At 35.5% G+C, this 18,559-nt stretch overlaps 1 protein-coding gene and 1 long non-coding RNA gene across 2 annotated transcripts in view; one reads left to right on the top strand and one right to left on the bottom strand.

The window, feature by feature from the left end:
• LOC123876185 (ras association domain-containing protein 10) overlaps nucleotides 1-18,559 on the top strand; it is a 129,377-nt gene that overhangs the window by 9,218 nt on the left and 101,600 nt on the right. The window lies entirely within an intron of this gene.
• LOC123876203 lies at nucleotides 8,434-12,775 on the bottom strand. Its single transcript, XR_006798284.1, has 3 exons — nucleotides 12,690-12,775; nucleotides 8,619-8,626; nucleotides 8,434-8,444 (listed from the first exon to the last, which is right to left on the bottom strand). It is a non-coding gene; the product is annotated as an uncharacterized LOC123876203 (long non-coding RNA).

Here is an 18,559-nt window from a genome sequence, read left to right as displayed (position 1 = left end):
TAAAATTTTTTGACGATTGAACTAAGCTGTGCTGCCAAGCGATTTAGCGTTCCGGTACAATGCTGTGTAGAAACCAAAGGGGTATGAGTTTAATAAAAACTGCCAAGCCCCTTCCAGGTTATCCCGCTTCCATCTTAGACTGCATCATCACTTACCACCAGATGAGATTGCTGTATCTGAAAAAGTGCAAATTAAAAATTTATAACACCCCCGACAAGTGAAGGTTACAGTAACTAGAAAAGAGCTGATAACTTTCAAATGGCTGAAACGATTTCCTTGAATTAAAGCTAAGAGCACTCTCGATCAAGCCACCTTGCAAAAAAAAACTAAATTAAAATCGGTTCATTAGTTTAGGAGCTACAATGCCACAGACAGATGCACAGATACACACATCAAACTTATAACACCCCTCTTTTTGACTCGGGGGTAAATAAAATAGAAATACCTATACTAATAAAGCAGGTACAATAGATGACTGAACAACAAAATAAAAACGACATCAAAATCACCTTTTTCAATGTGTACTAAAAGTTATATTTTACTAGCCCCTCTCCTTAATTCTCTGCCTTTTACGAGTATATAAATATGTGTAATGTATTTAGATATATTCCCAGATTTATTAGAACTTATGTAGGAGTACTAAATAGTCGAAAATTATACCGTAGGCGAAAATTAGTCGGCGTAAAACATTATAGGTTATCTACGGGTATAATTGACACCGTGCCTAGCGTTAATCCTACGCGAGCAGCAACGCGTTGATGTCTTTTGAAGGGAGATACGATCTACTAAATCTTACTATCTTGATGACTTGTCCTGGGTTTGCGTGGTCCTAAGTTATAATAAGCATATATAACTATCGTCAAGAATTACTCTGTACATTTGTAAAAGGTCGAATAAAATACGTTCGGTACTTTTTACCCAAAATAAAATACCGGCCAAGTGCGAGTCAGACTCTCGCACCGAGGGTTCCGTACTCGGGTAATTTTTCCGACATTTGCACGATTAATCAAAAACTATTATACTTGAAAATAAATAAAAATCTGTTTTAGAATGTACAGGTAAATCCCTTTCATATGATACCCCACTTGGTATAGTTATCTTACTTTGAAAATACAACATACATACATTTTAATTTTTTTTTAATGATGTAACTACAAATTCGAGGTTTTCAGATTTTTTCCTGTACTTGTGCTATAAGACCTACCTATCTGCCAAATTTCATGATTCTAGGTCAACGGGAAGTACCCTGTAGGTTTTCATGACAGACACGACGGACGGACGGACGGACAGACAGACAGACAACAAAATGATGCTATAAGGGTTCCGTACCTCAACCCTTATAGGATCACTTTGTTGTCGGTCGGTCTGTCCGTCCGTCCGTGCGTCCGTCGTGTCTGTCAAGAAAACCTATGGGGTACCTACTTCCCGTTGTAAAAAGTTGTTCTAAAAAGGAGTCTAATGTTTTCAGGGTTCATGTAGGTGTAGTATTTTATTCCACATTATTAATAAAACATTTTTCCAAAAATTTCCAAAAATCTATTTCAAGAACAATTTTTTCAAACCCGAAGTGATGGATAAAAATATTTTTCATTGATTCGCCACGGGGCTAGTTGATTGCGAATTTGAACAATTGCAATAGCTTACTTATTTCACTGTAAATTATCTTGCTGTCACACTTATCTTGACTTTGATGAAAAATATAAAAATGATTACCTATAACAAGTGTAAATTAAAAATTTATAACACCCCCGACAAGTGAAGGTTACAGTAACTAGAAAAGACCTGATAACTTTCAAACGGCTGAACCGATTTTCTTGGACTATTCCGCGCCTACGATCCAAAGTATCTGAGTTTTCCAAAACACCATTTTCAAATAAATATAATTATGTATCAAGGCAACGTCCATCTTGACAGCTTGACATTTGTCAATTGACATAATATTAAGAACCTAACAATTATCTAACCTTCTTTTCTACAAGAAAACTAGAAAGAGCTGATAACTCTTAAACGGCTGAACCAATTTTTTTGTATTATAGCTAAGAACACTCTCGATCAAGCCACCTTCCAAACAAAAAAAAGTAAATTAAAATCGGTTCATTCGTTTAGGCGCTACGATGCCACAGACAGATACACAGATACACAGATACACAGATACACAGATACACAGATACACAGATACACAGATACACAGATACACAGACACACAGATACACACGTTAAACTTATAACACCCCTCTTTTTGGGTCGGGGGTTAAAAACAATGCTTGTTTATTTAACAAGATTAAAATAGTTTAGAAAATAGCGCAACTGAATAGTTAGTTTTAATTTGCACTTACTTAATAGAATAGAATAGAATAAAAATAAACTTTTACAAATGCTTTTGAATCGTCAAAATAATTTACCACTGGTACCAAGAAGAACCAGCAAGAAACTCGGCGGTTGCTCTTTTCAACTGTTCAATTTACAATAATATGCCATACTATACAAGTAATTGCAACCCCGCGCCTAAAAGGAACTTTTATAGATCTTTTCTTATAGCTTAGAGTGTCATGACTTGGTCGGTTTAAAACTACGAGTACTTACTCGCGAAATAACAAACGGTTACTTGAAATAACTATTCGTTGAACTTGAAATGTAGGTACGTGAATTCGACGCCACGAAAATAAAATTTTCGGTGAGACGCGAGTTTATTTGAGGTATCTAACCTAAGGTTCATAGTATCAAAGTGTAAGCGGGAGCGGTAGCGATTTTATGACAAACTAACTTAACCCGACTTTATTCGAATAGAATTATTTGTAAAAAGTAAAAGTAAATCTATAATATTCCTTACTAGAGAATGCCCGTGACTTCGTTCGTCCGCCTGGATTTAGGTTTTTAAAGATCCCTTGGGAATTGTTTGAAAAGTTGCCTATGTCAATAACAGGGACGCAAGCTACCTCGGTACCAAATTTCATACAAATCGGTTAAGTGGATGGGTTTTAGGAATCCCTTGGGAACTCTTTGATTTTCCGGGATAAAAAGTAGCCTATGTCCGTCCCCGGAATATAAGCTAACCTTGTACCAAACGTCAGAATCGGTTAAGCTGTTGGGCCGTGAAAAGGTACTCGCTTTCGCTTATACACTGTGTGCCATTTCTAAGCCACAAGTGTGAGTTATTCATAGCCGGTCGTGCTCAGTGGGAGTCGTGGTAGGCGCGTGCTCAGAATGGTAAGTGCTTGTCATTCAACGACGCAACGTGCTCTACGAAGCAAGCGGTCGCGTGCTTGCGACTGAGTTTATAATTTAAGCTATAAATCAGCACAATAGGCGTCAATCCTATATACAAAGGTGTTAAGATCTGAGACTAGCTCCTTTTCTTCACTATAATCTTTGAGGAGTTGACTGTTACGGTCATATAAATAAATTAATCAAACTTCCTATCAAAAGTTAACAGTGTTTCATAATAATAACTATGAAAACTGTATTTTTATATTAGGTAGGTATATTTACATTAAAACCCATTGGTCAGACGACATTACCAAGCTGGCGTGAAAGACTTAGAGGGGGCTCGCCCAGCACCGAGAGGAATGGCGTGCACGTGAGGAGGCCTATGTCCAACAATGGATTAACAAAGGCTAAGAAAGAAGAAGAAGATGTACATTAAAAAACTAAAGAGCCAGAAGTAAATAGTCATATATTTTAAATTTTCTTAGTTATACTGAATTTTCACCTATTTAAAACCTAACCAAAATTTTCTGTATCAAAATGTTTTTTTGTATTTGAATATTATTTAATAATTATTATCTATTTCATTTTGTCAAAGTTTAATTTATAAAAAAATTGTAATTAAATTAGTACCATGTCACACTCATCGATCGTACCTATTATAGCCGTAAAAAAACTCAAGTACAGTTAAGAGGGGTCTCTCTGCCACTCGTTCTATACAAACGTAGTTCGTCTCTCATTGGAATACTAACCAATCATACTCAATGGAATTTTGTAGAAACGTTTCGGGAACTAATATGTGGTTTTCCAGATTTCCGTTAAAATATTCGGTTTCAAAGTTACGCGGTCATAAAAATTCACATACAAATCTTTGAGCCCCTGTAATTTTAAACTACATATTTTTAGAAAACTCTAATACACCACAGGCCAGATATTAGTTTTTAGAATATGTCTGGAAAATTTCATAGACTTTGGTTGCTTGATATTTAAATGAAATTGGGACTACGATTGTATGGAGTAAGTGACGGAGAGAGCCCTGTTAACCTACTTTTGTAAAGCCATTTTTACTTATACCTTTTACCCTTTGTGACTAAGTTTATCAGGTATTCTAGTTAACAAAGAAATGTGGGAATGAAATAGTAAAGGGCGATAGGACAACGCACTAACATATTTAAATGGCTGTGCGGTTTTGTATTGACTTATAAGGTAGCAGCTGACCTCTGTAGACCTGTACGCAGGTGCTAGTTCTAGCAAAAAACCCGACAAGTGCGAGTCGAACTCGCGGGAGAGGGTTCCGTTCAATGAAAATGTAACTTTGTACAATATTATTCATGTTATTATAACATTTTCCATGTTATTATAAAACTATAAACTTTTGAAGCTTTTTGTGTAATTTACGAATAAAGAACTATTTTTTGAAATTTGAGGCTCAGTATTTATCTATTTTTTTTAATAATTTTTAAGACTCTTTATTTTCAAATTATAAGAAAAAACATAAATGAGACTCTCACAATAAGTCTTTTCATTTGATTTAATGGTAGGCACAGTGTGCAAATTTTTTTATAAATTTTCTAATTTGGCCCCAAAAGTGATACCAGTAGATTCAAAGCAAATTTTCTGTGACAGACGGTCAAACAGACAGACACACAAGTGATCCTATAAGTCTTCATTTTTTTTATTTAGACTTACGGAACCCTAAAAACATAAGTATCAAATACACTTGTCTAGTTTACTAGTTGTGTACTCATATCAGTTATTATTTGTTCGAAAAAAGTTGCTGTTGAATCAACCGTAAGTTTTTGAGTAAACACTTGTCTGTTCTACTCGTTGAAACAGATCGTATACAAGTGTAAATTAAAAATTTATAACACCCCCCACAAGTGAAGGTGACAGTAACTAGAAAAGAGCTGATAACTTTCAAACGGCTGAACCTATTTTCTTGGATTATAGCTAAGGACACTTTCGATCAAGCCACCTTTCAAACAAAAAGAACTAAATTGAAATCGGTGTATTAGTTTAGGAGCTACGATGCCACAGACAGATACATAGATCCACAGATACACATGTCAAACTTATAACACTCCTCTTTTTGGGTCGAGGGTTAATAATGATGTATATAGATGTACTTACATCATCAATTTTCGTGGACTTATAGAAAGAGAGCCAGTGCGTCCCAAACCCTCGTTATTGCATAAAAGCTGAAAGCTTCGCTGCGTATAACGATCAGCGATAGATATATAACACTCTAAACTAACTTACATAAACATTTTAGAGTATTCGCATCCTCTTCTTACTAATGTAATGTGTAAAGGACAGACACAGTTTTACAGTCTTTTTAATTTAGAGCTCCTGACTTTAGCTGCCAGTCACGAGCTTATTGTTTAAAGTAGCGTGCACTATTTAGAGTCGTTAAATGTTCATGTGCTGTCCTTTTTCAGCAATATTAAAAAGAAAAAGATGCAGATACTCTAAATTTAGTTGAGAGAACGACAACGGATTCAGCGCCAATACTAAGTATAATATTTATAACTTAAAATTTAAAAAACCTCTATAAAAAACTAGAAAAGAGCTGATAACTTTCAAACGGCTGAACCGATTTTCTTCGATTATAGAGAACACTCTCGATCAAGCCACCTTTCAAACAAAAAACCTAATTTAAAATCGGTCCATTCGTTTAGGAGCTAAGATGCCACATACAATTACACAGATACACACGTCAAACTTATAACACGCCTCTTTTTTGGGTCGGGGGTTAAAAATTAAATTAAATTTAGTCAGTCGACGAAGGAGTCCTTGTTGAGATACCTAGTTAATAAAATTCCCACAGTCACCATTGAGTCTAATTTTACTGGCCGGTAGTAGACACAAAGTTTCAAAATACATTATTCATCTGGACTACTTTTCTCTTATAAATAAATATTTGCTTCTAATAAAAACAGAGCCGCTTGTTTTCAAAGACATCTGGCAGTATAATTGGTTGTTACTTCTTACAAAGTAGATTTATTTTTTGTAGGTAACTATGGAATAAGCTTACCTATTTACATTACATACCTATTACTTTGTAACGTATGTAACGAACTAACGTATTACTATTTTATATAGGTAGGCACACTTATTCCACCAATACTAATACTCGTATAACTAGTACTAGCACCAATACTTATATATATCCTTATAATATATACATATATATGCTTTATACAAGTAACTAGAATCTAGATGCATAACTAGATTCGCGTACGTTTCGGTTCTTTAAAAATCCCTTGAGAACTCTGATTTTCCTGAATAAGAAGTATTAAAAAGGAAAAGTGTAAAATTTTCTTCTGTTATATAAATTACTTGATGAGGCCCGCCACTTCATCCGCCGTAGATTTAGGATTTTACAATCCTGTGGAGTTTCTTTGCTTTTCCAAGATAAAAAGTAGCCTGTGCCCTGCCCCGGGATGCAATCTATGTCTGTACTAAAGTTCGTCAAAATCGGTTAAACATTATGGCTTTAAGAAACCTATTTGATTTTCCGGGAGAAAAACTAGTCTATATCCGTCCCAGAGATGTGAGCTAACTCAAATTTTATCAAAATCTGTTAAAATGTTGGACTGTGAAAAGCTAACACGCAGACAGACATACATACATACATAGACATACATACAAACTTCCGCATTTGTAATATTAAGTATGGATTATTTATTATGGCTCATTCAAGAGTAAACAAGCGTCAGAGTTAGATCAATAATTTAAATCACACTAATATTATAAAGGCGAAAGTTTGTATGTGTGTGTGTGTGTGTGTGTGTATGTTTGTTACTCCTTCACGCAAAAACTACTGGACGGATTGGGCTGAAATTAAGAATGGAGATAGATTATACCCTGGATTAGCACATAGGCTACTTTTATCCCGGAAAATCAAAGAGTTCCCACGGGAATTTTAAAAACCTACATCCACGCGAACGAAGTCGCGGGCATCGGCTAGTAACATCTAAAGTCCATATTGTCAATTAGTTGATAAGATCGGATCAAGCCAGCTTAGCTGCAGTGGACTTTCACCTCGGCAAACAATCGTGATGCCTCTGAATCATCCCGCCCACTCTGGACTGTGTTGTTATGTGTTATACATCCGTGGATGACACGGACGGATTATACAGTCCACAAACGATTAATTACGTCACATTTTTACGGTTTTTGACAGCCCTTTTGAATGAATGAATGAATATACTTCTAACTTTTATTGTACACCACAAAATTAGTACAGAAATCACATACAAAGCACAACAAAATATAGGTAGGTACAATTTGGCGGCCTTATCGCTACTTTGCGATCTCTTCCAGGCAACCAAGCCTATTATTGTCATTACACTCTTACAACTCTTAGAAATAAATTAAATCAGTGGCACAATTTATGAAACGTTTTATAGGTATGCGTTTTTAAACGTTTTATAGGTATGCGTTTTTAGAAATTAAATATCACTTGCATTGACGTTGAATGTTAATCTGCTTATCCGCTGTTGACTGCTAATCCGCACTGGGTCGGCCGACTATGGAGCAATGAGACGGCTATGATGATGATCCCCAGAAAAACATACTGATAGTGTCAGGAACTACATAAGAATGAAATTTTCCATGTTAGTCATGCCAAAATAGTTAACTTAATTCTACGCTTATTGTTAAGGGACATTCTTAATTAATCACTTTTAACAGAGGTACTAAGTACTCGTAATGGACATGAAAATCATAAAATTTTACGCTTGTAATCGTTATTTACAAGTGTCTTATACACATTTTATGGATATTCAAGTTTATGGCACAGGAAATGCTGAGTGTGTCATGAACTACAATGGACATATACTAGGTACGCTGGAAGGTGTGTTCCATACCAAATGGCAATTTTTATGCCGATTCGAAGCGAGCGTCCTTCGTCTTCATGTTGACATGTCGCAGTGGCGGTTCCAAATATTAAATACTAGCGACCCGCCCCGGCTTCGCACGGGTGGACACTACCACGAAAAATCCTATCTATTTTCCGGGATAAAATATAGCCTATACGGATTCGGAAGAATCCCTTTAAGTAATGGTAAAATAAATTTTGAAATCGGTCCAGTAGTTTTTGAGCCTATTCAATACAAACATACAAAAATACAAAGGTTTCCTCTTTATAATATTAGTTAAATGCTACAAATGTACCTACTGCAAATATTCATGGGCGGTGGTAATCACTTAACATGAGGTGATCCGCCGCTCATTTGCTCGCTATTTTATATTTTTTAAATGTTAACACTATGTTGACAGATAGATAGAAGTCTTTATTGCACACAAAAACATGTAAACGAACAACACAGAACACAACACAACACAGAAGGAAGAAAACAGAAAAAACAATTGTGTGCAAAGGCGGCCTTATTGCTTATAGCAACCTCTACCAGGCAACCTTTGCTGAAAGGAGAAGCTAGTCATCGCTAACTGGTGAGACAGATGTCTCATCAGTCATGTAACATTTACTTCCCAGTATGCTCACATGACACTGCTGCTGACAGCGCCAAAATGTCTAATACCAAGCTGCTTTAAAACAGGTTGGCAATCGTAGGTCCAGCGTACTTGTCCGTGTACTAGTTAGTTGAGGTCAGTGGTGTCATGATATAAAAGTTGATTGGCATCCAATGACTACATAGTAGGTTATAGGTACATTATTCATGATTATTAAGTGGTCCATGAATCAAATAATAAAGTTTAAGAGCAGCGTGTAATCAAAGAGGTTGAAATTTCACCGACACCCGAAGCTATATGGATCGACCTGGTGAGCTTACATCATAAGAGAAAGAGGTTTGTTACCCGTACGACTGTTTTTTTAAATCATTTTTTTTTAATACTTACTAAAATTTTAAAAGGGTTTTTTCATAAATTGTACACATCACCCTCATATGAGCCAAATCCTTAACGATTTAGGTATACCCCATTACAGTTCGTATCTCCTTAGATAAAGGGTTGGCCAGAGCACAACAAAAAATGATTTCGCCTTATTTAACTAAGAAGTGTTTAAAATATCACCGTTCCTACTTGAAGATATTAATGAATATGATAATTCAATCGGCCACTTTGTTCATTTAGATTTACAAATTACTTAAACGCGTGTGGGCGGTTTATCTTAGTTTTGCACTAGATAATTAATTTTAAGGCTATGTTAATTAATATACCTAGTCATAAGGTAGTATGTTACAATAGTTATTCAAAATGCAATTCAAACAAAAACTGGTTTTATCTTAGTTTTTTTTTTAAGTTTTTTTTTATTCAGATACAGGTTAGCCCTGGACTGCAATCTCACCCGGTGGTAAGTGATGATGGAGTTTCTAATGGAAGCGGGCCAATCTGGAAGGGATATGGCAGCCTCCCATCAGCCCACCACCACGGCTTTGCCGGTAGGGTGATAACTAACCACGGCCAAAGCATTCCACCAGACCAGACCAGAAATTTAGAAATTGTAACATTCTCTACCTCTACCGGGAATCGAACCCGGGACCTCCCACTAATAAGATTACAGCGCTTACCACTGCGCCAGGGGAGGACGTCAAACCTTGCCTACCTTGCCTTAGCTTAGGAATAATGTACTGAAACCTAAGCTGCCAAGATTGTATGGCCAAATCAATCACGGCGACTTTAATTTAAATAAAAAAAACTAGCGTATGAATTTGTCTTAACTTTTCATAACTCAAAATTTAAAAAACCCCGACACAAAAACCTCTATAAGAAAACTAGAAAAGAGCTGATAACTTTCAAACGGCTGAACCGATTTTCTTCGATTATAGCTTAGATTGATCTCAATCAAGCCACCTTTCAAACATAAAAACTAAATTTTTTTTTTATTGAAAATATTACAATAAAACTTAAAGCTAGCCTTATCTAATTACTATTACAAATCATGCCCGCGTGGAATGGTGCCAAGAATACTGGCTGCATATCCGCGTTGGACAGCCAGGCTGATCCATTGCGCAAAAAATGAGCCAGCCCTTCTGTCACCCGATGAGGCTATTAAACGCGGTAAAACTAAATTAAAATCGTTTCATTTGTTTAGGAGCTACGATGCTACAGACAGATACACACGTCAAACTTATAACACCTATCTTTTTGGGTCGGGGGTTAAAAATACAATTGCATGAGCAGTTGTATTTTTCTGTTATATTAATCTGGTATTAAGTTGTTGTATTAATCTGGAGTTTTATAATATCTTCGGTTAACAAATAATATGTGAGATCGAGTGTGTAACAAACCAGATATCGTGTGTTAACAATAAATATCACGGCTGATATTCGGAATACCCACAGTCGCTCGCAGCGATCGTGAGATGGCCTGAAGGACCCGCGCCGTGTGTTTATGACCTTAGCTCGTAACGTTACTTGTAATTAAGAGTTTAAGCTAAAGAAAGTTTCGTGAAATATACGTTACTAGATGATACCCGCGACTCCGTCCGCGTGGTATTAGGTTTTTAAAAATCCTGTTTTTTAACCCCCGACCCAAAAAAGAGGGGTGTTATAAGTTTGACGTGTATATCTGTGTACCTGTCTGTGTATTTGTGTATCTGTCTGTGGCATCGTAGCTCCTAAACTGATGAACCGATTTTAATTTAGTTTTTTTTTTGTTTGAAAGGTGGCTTGATCAAGAGTGTTTTTAGCTATAATCCAAGAAAATCGGCTCAGCCGTTTGAAAGTTATCGGCTCTTTTATAGTTATTACGGTGACCTTCACTTGTCGGGGGTGTTATAAATTTTTAATTTACACTTGTTCTAAATTTTGTCTGTCTATTAGCTTTTAACGACCCATTAGTTTAACCGATTTAGATGAAATATATAGAACAACACATCCCGGGGATGGAATAGGCCACTTTTTATCCCGGCAAATCAAAGAGATCCCACGGGATTCTTAAAGGCCCATCCGTTTAACCGATTTATATGAAATTCGGTACAGAGGCAGCTTGCTTTCCGGAAACTTACATAGACAACTTTTTATTCCGGTAAATCATAGAGTTCCTATGGGAATTCTAATACTAAAATCCACGTGGATAAAGTAGCGGTCATTATCTATGGGTATATATTATTTCCTACACACATCAAACAAAATTTTCTCAAGAGCTGCTGACCTGATTTTTTCCGAAAAGTCCTCGAGAATAAATCTCGTCTAGTCCATTCATCTCAACGTTACGACATAGTCGGCATACTATGTCCGTACGGCCCACATAAGTCTACATTGACTCTCAATGTATGTTGAGGCCTCAATTACTTCACAATTCTGGAAAAACCTACTATAATTACTATTTCAAGTATTAAGGCGAATGACAGTAACTAGTAAGTACTCGTATAGTTGGCGGTTCAAGACTAATAAATACTTAGGCTGAGATCTATAGAACGTACTTTGACTTAGCTCAGACTTAAGACACAGTTTAAGCGAGACAGCGGTATACGACTGGCATAAATCTGTCTCGTTTGAACTGAAACTTAAGTCTAAGCAAAGTCAAAGTGCGCTCTATAGATTTCAACCTTAGTGAACTAGAGTGGGAAAACTCGGGTTTGATCCTGAATGGACATCTGTCAAATCATTAGGCTAGGGGTTACTTGAAATCAAAGAGACCTAGTCGTTTTATAGCCTATCTAGCGTCAAATGAAATAAGTAACCATGGATACATGATGATGGATGAATGATGGATGGAGTACAAAGTAGTAATTCTTGTACATTTAGGTAACATCTTACATTTTTTGGTTTAAGTGTAAGCGGGCTCTTAACAAAGTAGTTCTAAAATTGAAATGTAATCCGTTACTATTATAGAACGCTAAACCATAACTTTCGGAAGAGGACAAGGCGGCTTCAACGCAGTTTATAACTTTTTCAGCTGTCATCTAAATATAAGTATGTATTTAAAAGGAAAAGCTGACTGATACATATTCGCCTTAATAGAGTAAGTAATGTTTACTTAATATTTAATGAGCGAAGAATTTATGGTTTGCGTATATTTTTATTCATTTGCTTTCCATATAAGATTAATTTTATTCAGTAAATAATAATTATCGATTCGCATGTTATTTATTTTCCAATTTTATATGGTTTCTAACCAACTACATCTAATTTTATTTTTAAGTAAAGAATATTTTAGTAAAAGTAAAGCTGTTAATAATAATTTGAAAATGGCTCAAATGTTTTGTGAAAAATCTGAAATCTTTATAGAGTTCCGTACATAATTATTATGAACATCATATTATTTGGGTGTAAGAAATATTAATTACTAGAGGAAACCCGCGACTTCGTTCGCGTGGATCTAGATTTTTATAGATACTGTGGGAACTGTTTGTTTTTCTGGGATAAAAAGTTGCCTATTTCAATTACAGGGACGCAATATACCAATTTTCATACAAATCGGTTAAGTGGATGGGACTTTAGGAATCCAGTGGGAAATTTTCCGTGATAAAAAGTCGCCTATGTCCGTCCCCGGGATATAAGCTAGCCCTGTACCAAATTGCGTCAGAATAGGTTACAGTGTTGGGCCGTGAAAAGGTAGGTAGCATACAGACAGACAGATAGACAGACGGACGGACATTGTGTAGGTCAGTTGTAGGTATTGAGATGTATCTCAACAAACATCATTACTTTTCAGGGTTCCGTATCCGAAGGGTACTCACGGAACCCTATTACTAAGCCTTCGTTTTCAGGTAGACGTGTTCAAATCTGACTTGAACTTGACCAGTTTTAAGTAATTTTTATCCGATCTTTATAAAATTAGAAAAAGAGTTTCTTATTCAGAACCATTGTTATGGAAACAATTAAAAATAAGGGTCAAAAATACATTGACCTGTGAGTCATGCATTCATAAGTCATAACACGCACTGTATAATTTTATGTATAAAAAGTTAGGCCTTATTCCATTCTGTATAGAGTTCAAATTCAAAATATGTAATAAAAGAAACAGTATTGCATGTGCTTTATAGTTTTTAGGAATAATAAATCTTAGGATTAAGAAATAAAGTTCACATTCATTTGTAATTCAATTTTCATTGCCATCAACTCATATTGGACTTAAATGTTTTAAGAGTTCTTAATAGCTAAGAAATAAAGGTGATATTGCAATGATAAATAGAACTAAGGCTTATGACACAAACGTGTGAAAATACGTTTTCCATTCGAATAGTAAACTGTTATTGTTGGTCGCCCAATTAACAAGGATTTTGATGGTGTTTTGAATAATGGGTGTGGCCTATATAACAAGAAGTTGTGCGTGTTACTACAGATTTAGAGAAAATAAGGATTTTCAAAATGTCGTAGGCACGATTAGATTGTTACTTAAAGGATTTTTATGGCCATAAAGTAGCAATTACCACTAAAATGTAGTTGATAATTACATACTTACAGAACATAACTGTGTAAATACTTTATATCAGTACATTTAAAATCACAAAGTCCAACTTGACTACAAGAATGTACAAGTGTGTGTATCTGTATCTGTGTGTTTGTGTATCTGTCTGTGGCATGGTAGCTCCTAAACTATTGAACCGATTTTAATTTAGTTTTTTTTGTTTGAAAGGTGGCTTGATCGAGAGTGTTTTTTAGCTATAATTGAAGAAAAGCGGTTCAGCCGTTTGAAAGTTATCAGCTCTTTTCTAGTTATTGTAACCTTCACTTGTCGGGGGTGTTATAAATTTTTAATTTATACTTGTTGTTAGTACCGCATATGATTAACAATGTCATTTATGTACATGTAAACTCAAGCTACCCGTGCGAAGCCGGGGCGGGGCGCTAGTAACTACATAAAGAAGGAAGTATTTAAGTTACAAAACTATGTCGTTACATTAAACCAAACGGATCTTTATCCGACAATTGACAATTCTATAGAGTCAGTGAGATGTTAATATTATTATTTTTAGAGAAGCAAACGTCAATGGGGTGGTCTTTACATACAAAAACTAGATGTCGCCACATATCTGTATCAATTTTTCGAATTAAATGTCGAATACTTTTTGATAACATAGGGATATGATATAAGTCCTCTAATAGAGTAGTACAGAAAATATAGTTTCGTTTGTGATTAGTTGGTGACTGCAACGGTGTGTTGATACAGTGATATATCAGAATGACATACTTATTTACAGATTATTCTAGCTTATACTTAAACTAAGAAATATTATACTCTTTAAGTGGGGGTAACAGTTCAAGTGACATGGTCAGTTATTCAGGAAATAGTATGAAAAATGCGAAATTGACAATAACAATTGATTTTAAATCGTAAAACGTAATATAACATTTAGTCATCTTATGGTCACGTAGTAGAATTTTCCCCCATAGTGCCTCAAAATGGGTAACGCCCACTTAGTTTTTGTCTTTGTTATTTGTATGGGATTATGTAACAGAGAGAGTCCTATATTAACTTATCCCCGTGGATAGAGTATAACAAAACATAGAGGCTTCTAGTAAGTCTACATCTCCCTGGTCAGTGATATCTGGAATATTGATCTGTTACCTAGATTTAGCCATTCGAATGGGTTCGCAGTCACGAATCATATTTACATAAACAGACAGACGTGCACATAATTCGTATCAATCGATCATACCGTGAGCAGATTCTGTTAGGTATGCGATTATGGTCAAAGCAATGTGTTTTCACTATAATAATACGGCTGGGCACACATTGGTGGCTTTAGTAGCCGTAGAAAGCGAGTATTGTGAGGATGCGTTTAAAAAAAAAATAGCGAGTCAATGAGCTTCCGGGTCACTTGGTTTTAAGTGATTACCGCCGCTCATGAACATTTGCAACACCTGAGGAACCGCCAATGCTTTGCCAGCCTTTCAGGAATTTGTTGGTCGGCCCCTTAAATAACCCCATAATTTTGCTTCGGCGCGTCCATATATAGTTATAGAGCAAAAATCCTACTGCTGCCAGACTTTCATTATTTTCTGAGAAAATATTCATTATTTTCTGAGAAAATATTCATTATTTTCTGAGAAAATATTCATTATTTTCTGAGAAAATATTCATTATTTTCTGTCTTTCTGTCCGCTACTTTTTCACGGCCCCACAGTTTAACCGATTTAGATAAAAGATCCAGAAATTGACATAGGCAACATTTTATCCCAGAAAAGCAAAGAGTTCCCACGGGATTAAAAAAAACCTAAATCCACGTGGACGAAGTCGCGGGCATCATCTAGTAAAGAATATTTAAAACGATATTACCCATTTGTCATGGTCAGGCTAAGGTGTATGAATCTCCTACTCATAGCTACTTAAGTGGTACTCATGTACTCTTCAACGCACTAGCGGATAACATGTCGTCATCGTATGAAGGAAGTTGTTTTTTTTAAACTTAAGTGCTTATGAGTGTTAGCGTGGGCCATTAGATAGGCGCCACAGAACTCAAAATAAGATATTAGAAATGGTATCCCCGATCTGCTGTTATGCCGAGACAGCGTGTTAGTGTTGTGCTCAGTTAATAACACCCCTCTTTTTGGGTCGGGGGTTAAAAAAAGAGCATCGCGAACATAAAATTATCAATATCATCATAGACTGAGATCATCGATCAGGATCATTTGGAAATATTCAAACAATAAAATTTAAATCGACCTCAAAATATTTATATAATGTTCTTAAAATATTCAAATACATAAAGCACTCCATAAACTTTTATGTTGAGCCGTAAATATTGACCAATTGACTAACAATAAAATAATAGTTTCGACATATTAAGTATTAGGTAACTCAAAACTTTAAAAATCTATAAAGTTAAATGTTTTGTTTTTTGTAATAAAAAGATGCAAAAAAACCCGGCCAAGTGCGAGTCAGACTCGCGCACCGAGGGTTCCCAACACGGGTATTTTTTTTTCGTCATTTTGCACGATAAATCAAAAACTATTATGCATAAAAAATATAAATCTGTTGTAAAATGTACCTTGTAATTATTTTTTGTAATTCACCGTTTTCGGATTTTTTCCTTTACTTGTGCGATAAGACATACCTACCTGCCAAACATGATTCTAGGTCAACGGGAAGTACCCTATAGGTTTTCTTGACAGACACGACAGACGGACAGACAGCAACGTGATCCTATAAATGTTCTGTTTTTCCTTTGAGGTACGGTACCCTAAAAAAAATATTTTAATGCCTTTTCCTTTTTTAAAAACTTTGTTTTACTTTATCAAACTTGTTAACTATTAAAATAGTAAAGCTTTTTTTGAAGATTTTATTTCAATGAAAAAATAGGTTTTAACATTTGTGAACGTATTGTAATTGTAACGATTGTAACGGGCATGGTCCCCAAGTAGTATCGCTTTTTATTTACTAACTAGCGACCCGCCCCGGCTTCGCACGGATGGACACTACCACGAAAAATCCTATCTATTTTCCGGGATAAAATATAGCCTATACGGATTCGGAAGAATCCCTCTAAGTAATGGCAAAAGAAATTTTGAAATCGGTCCAGTAGTTTTTGAGCCTATTCAATACAAACATACAAAAATACAAAAATACAAAGGTTTCCTCTTTATAATATTAGTATAGACAATAATTCAATTTCAGAAGAGAAACTGTGTACATAAAACATGTATTCGAATCAATATAACATGGAAAGCTGACAAATTGATTGAATACCCTCTTTCACCTAACCAGTTAACATATGCCTATTCATTGATAGGTTTACGACTCTATTACCATAACAAATATAGAAAATACAATGGCTATTTACATCTACCATACTGGAGTTTCTCCGCGACTTTTCGTATCTAAAGACATAATAGAAATATTTTTATTCATTCACAAAGTAATCTAAATTATTTATCTAGTAGCTACCTACTCGTACCTCGGTGTTTATTCGTCAGCGAATCATGCATGACATGATTCCTAATTTATTCTGCAGAATATTTAAACACAAGTGTAAATTAAAAATTTATAACACCCCCGACAAGTGAAGATTACAGTAACAAGAAAAATGCTGATAACTTTCAAACGGCTGAACCGATTTTCTTGGATGATAGCTAAGAACACTCTCGATCAAGTCACCTTTCAAACAAAAAAAAAATTGGTTGTCTGTAAAGTCGGTTTACTGACGATAGTTGAACGTGACAACAAAGGCCGATTGTGCTTCTTTGTCGCTCGTTCCGCGCTCTCGCTTGCACTTCAAGCCTTACATGGAACGCCTCAGAGTGAGGTAACGCCGCATGAGTCATGTTTTTTCGTGCGTGCAGCCGGCTCTATCGAATTATAAGACGTTGTCACGTCAAAAACTAAATTAAAATCGGTTTGTTCATTTAGGCGCTACGATTCCACAGACAGATACACAGATACACACATCAAACTTATAACATCCCTCTTTTTGGGTCGGGGGTTAAATATGACTTCATAGTTTGACGTAAGATTTTGTATAACTCCGTTACCTACCTGTTATCTCCCAAAGCCAAAATGATCTTAATCTGAATAGTCGCTGATTGTTCCTCCTTGTTTTGGGGACAATACGCTTAGTAACTCAGCTTTCATAAAATAAAGAAGGTCTGGACCTCGCGGGCTCTTAGTCCAGTACAAAAAGTGGCAGTAAAATTAAAAATCACAAACGCAACATAAATGTCAAACAGACAGCTGGAGGTATAAAAATTAAAATCGTAAATAAATCATTGAATAATGAATTTAATTTAGCTTTTTATTACCTGGACAGATAAAACACATCCAAGAGTTTTATAAGTATTCAATTTTGATGGAGTAGGTATTTTATTATTTATTTTTTAAATATTATCTTATATCACGCACTAGGGATGCAGGAGTGTATCAGAGCTATAGCTGGAAAAGAGTAGCCAACTGTGAATTGGGCTCACACACGAAGGGTTCCGTACCGTCCTAAAATATTCAGGTTCAATGTCCTTAGTATATACGTACATACGAAAACTACCCAATTTTATAGCTACAAGTGTAAATTAAAAATTTATAACACCCCCGACGAGTGAAGGTTACAGTAACTAGAATAGAGCTGATAACTTTCAAACGGTTGAACCAATTTTCTTGGATTATAGCTGAGAACACTCTCGATCAAGCCTCCTTTCAAACAAAAAAAAAACTAAATTAAAATCGGTTCATTAGTTTAGGAGCTACGATGCCACAGATACACACGGCAAACTTATAACACCCCTCTTTTTGGGTCGGGGATAAAAACTGTAATAATTATAGTTTCTGAGAATCCATTAACTGTAAGCGAGTGGACGTCACAGTTAAAATAACTTTCCACGCACTTAACTGTTATGGTTTAATGAATTACACAAGTAAAGTATAGTGACAACTTAAAAGTTAAGTACTCCAAAGTAGCTGTATCTTTCTTTTATTGTTATCTTTCCTTAAAATAACTTTAAGAACTTAA

This window comes from Maniola jurtina, chromosome 21 (genome assembly GCF_905333055.1).
Source record: "Maniola jurtina chromosome 21, ilManJurt1.1, whole genome shotgun sequence".
Classification (NCBI taxonomy): domain Eukaryota; kingdom Metazoa; phylum Arthropoda; class Insecta; order Lepidoptera; family Nymphalidae; genus Maniola; species Maniola jurtina.
Note: the sequence above shows the minus strand (reverse complement) of the source record. Positions and strands in the feature narration are given on the sequence as shown.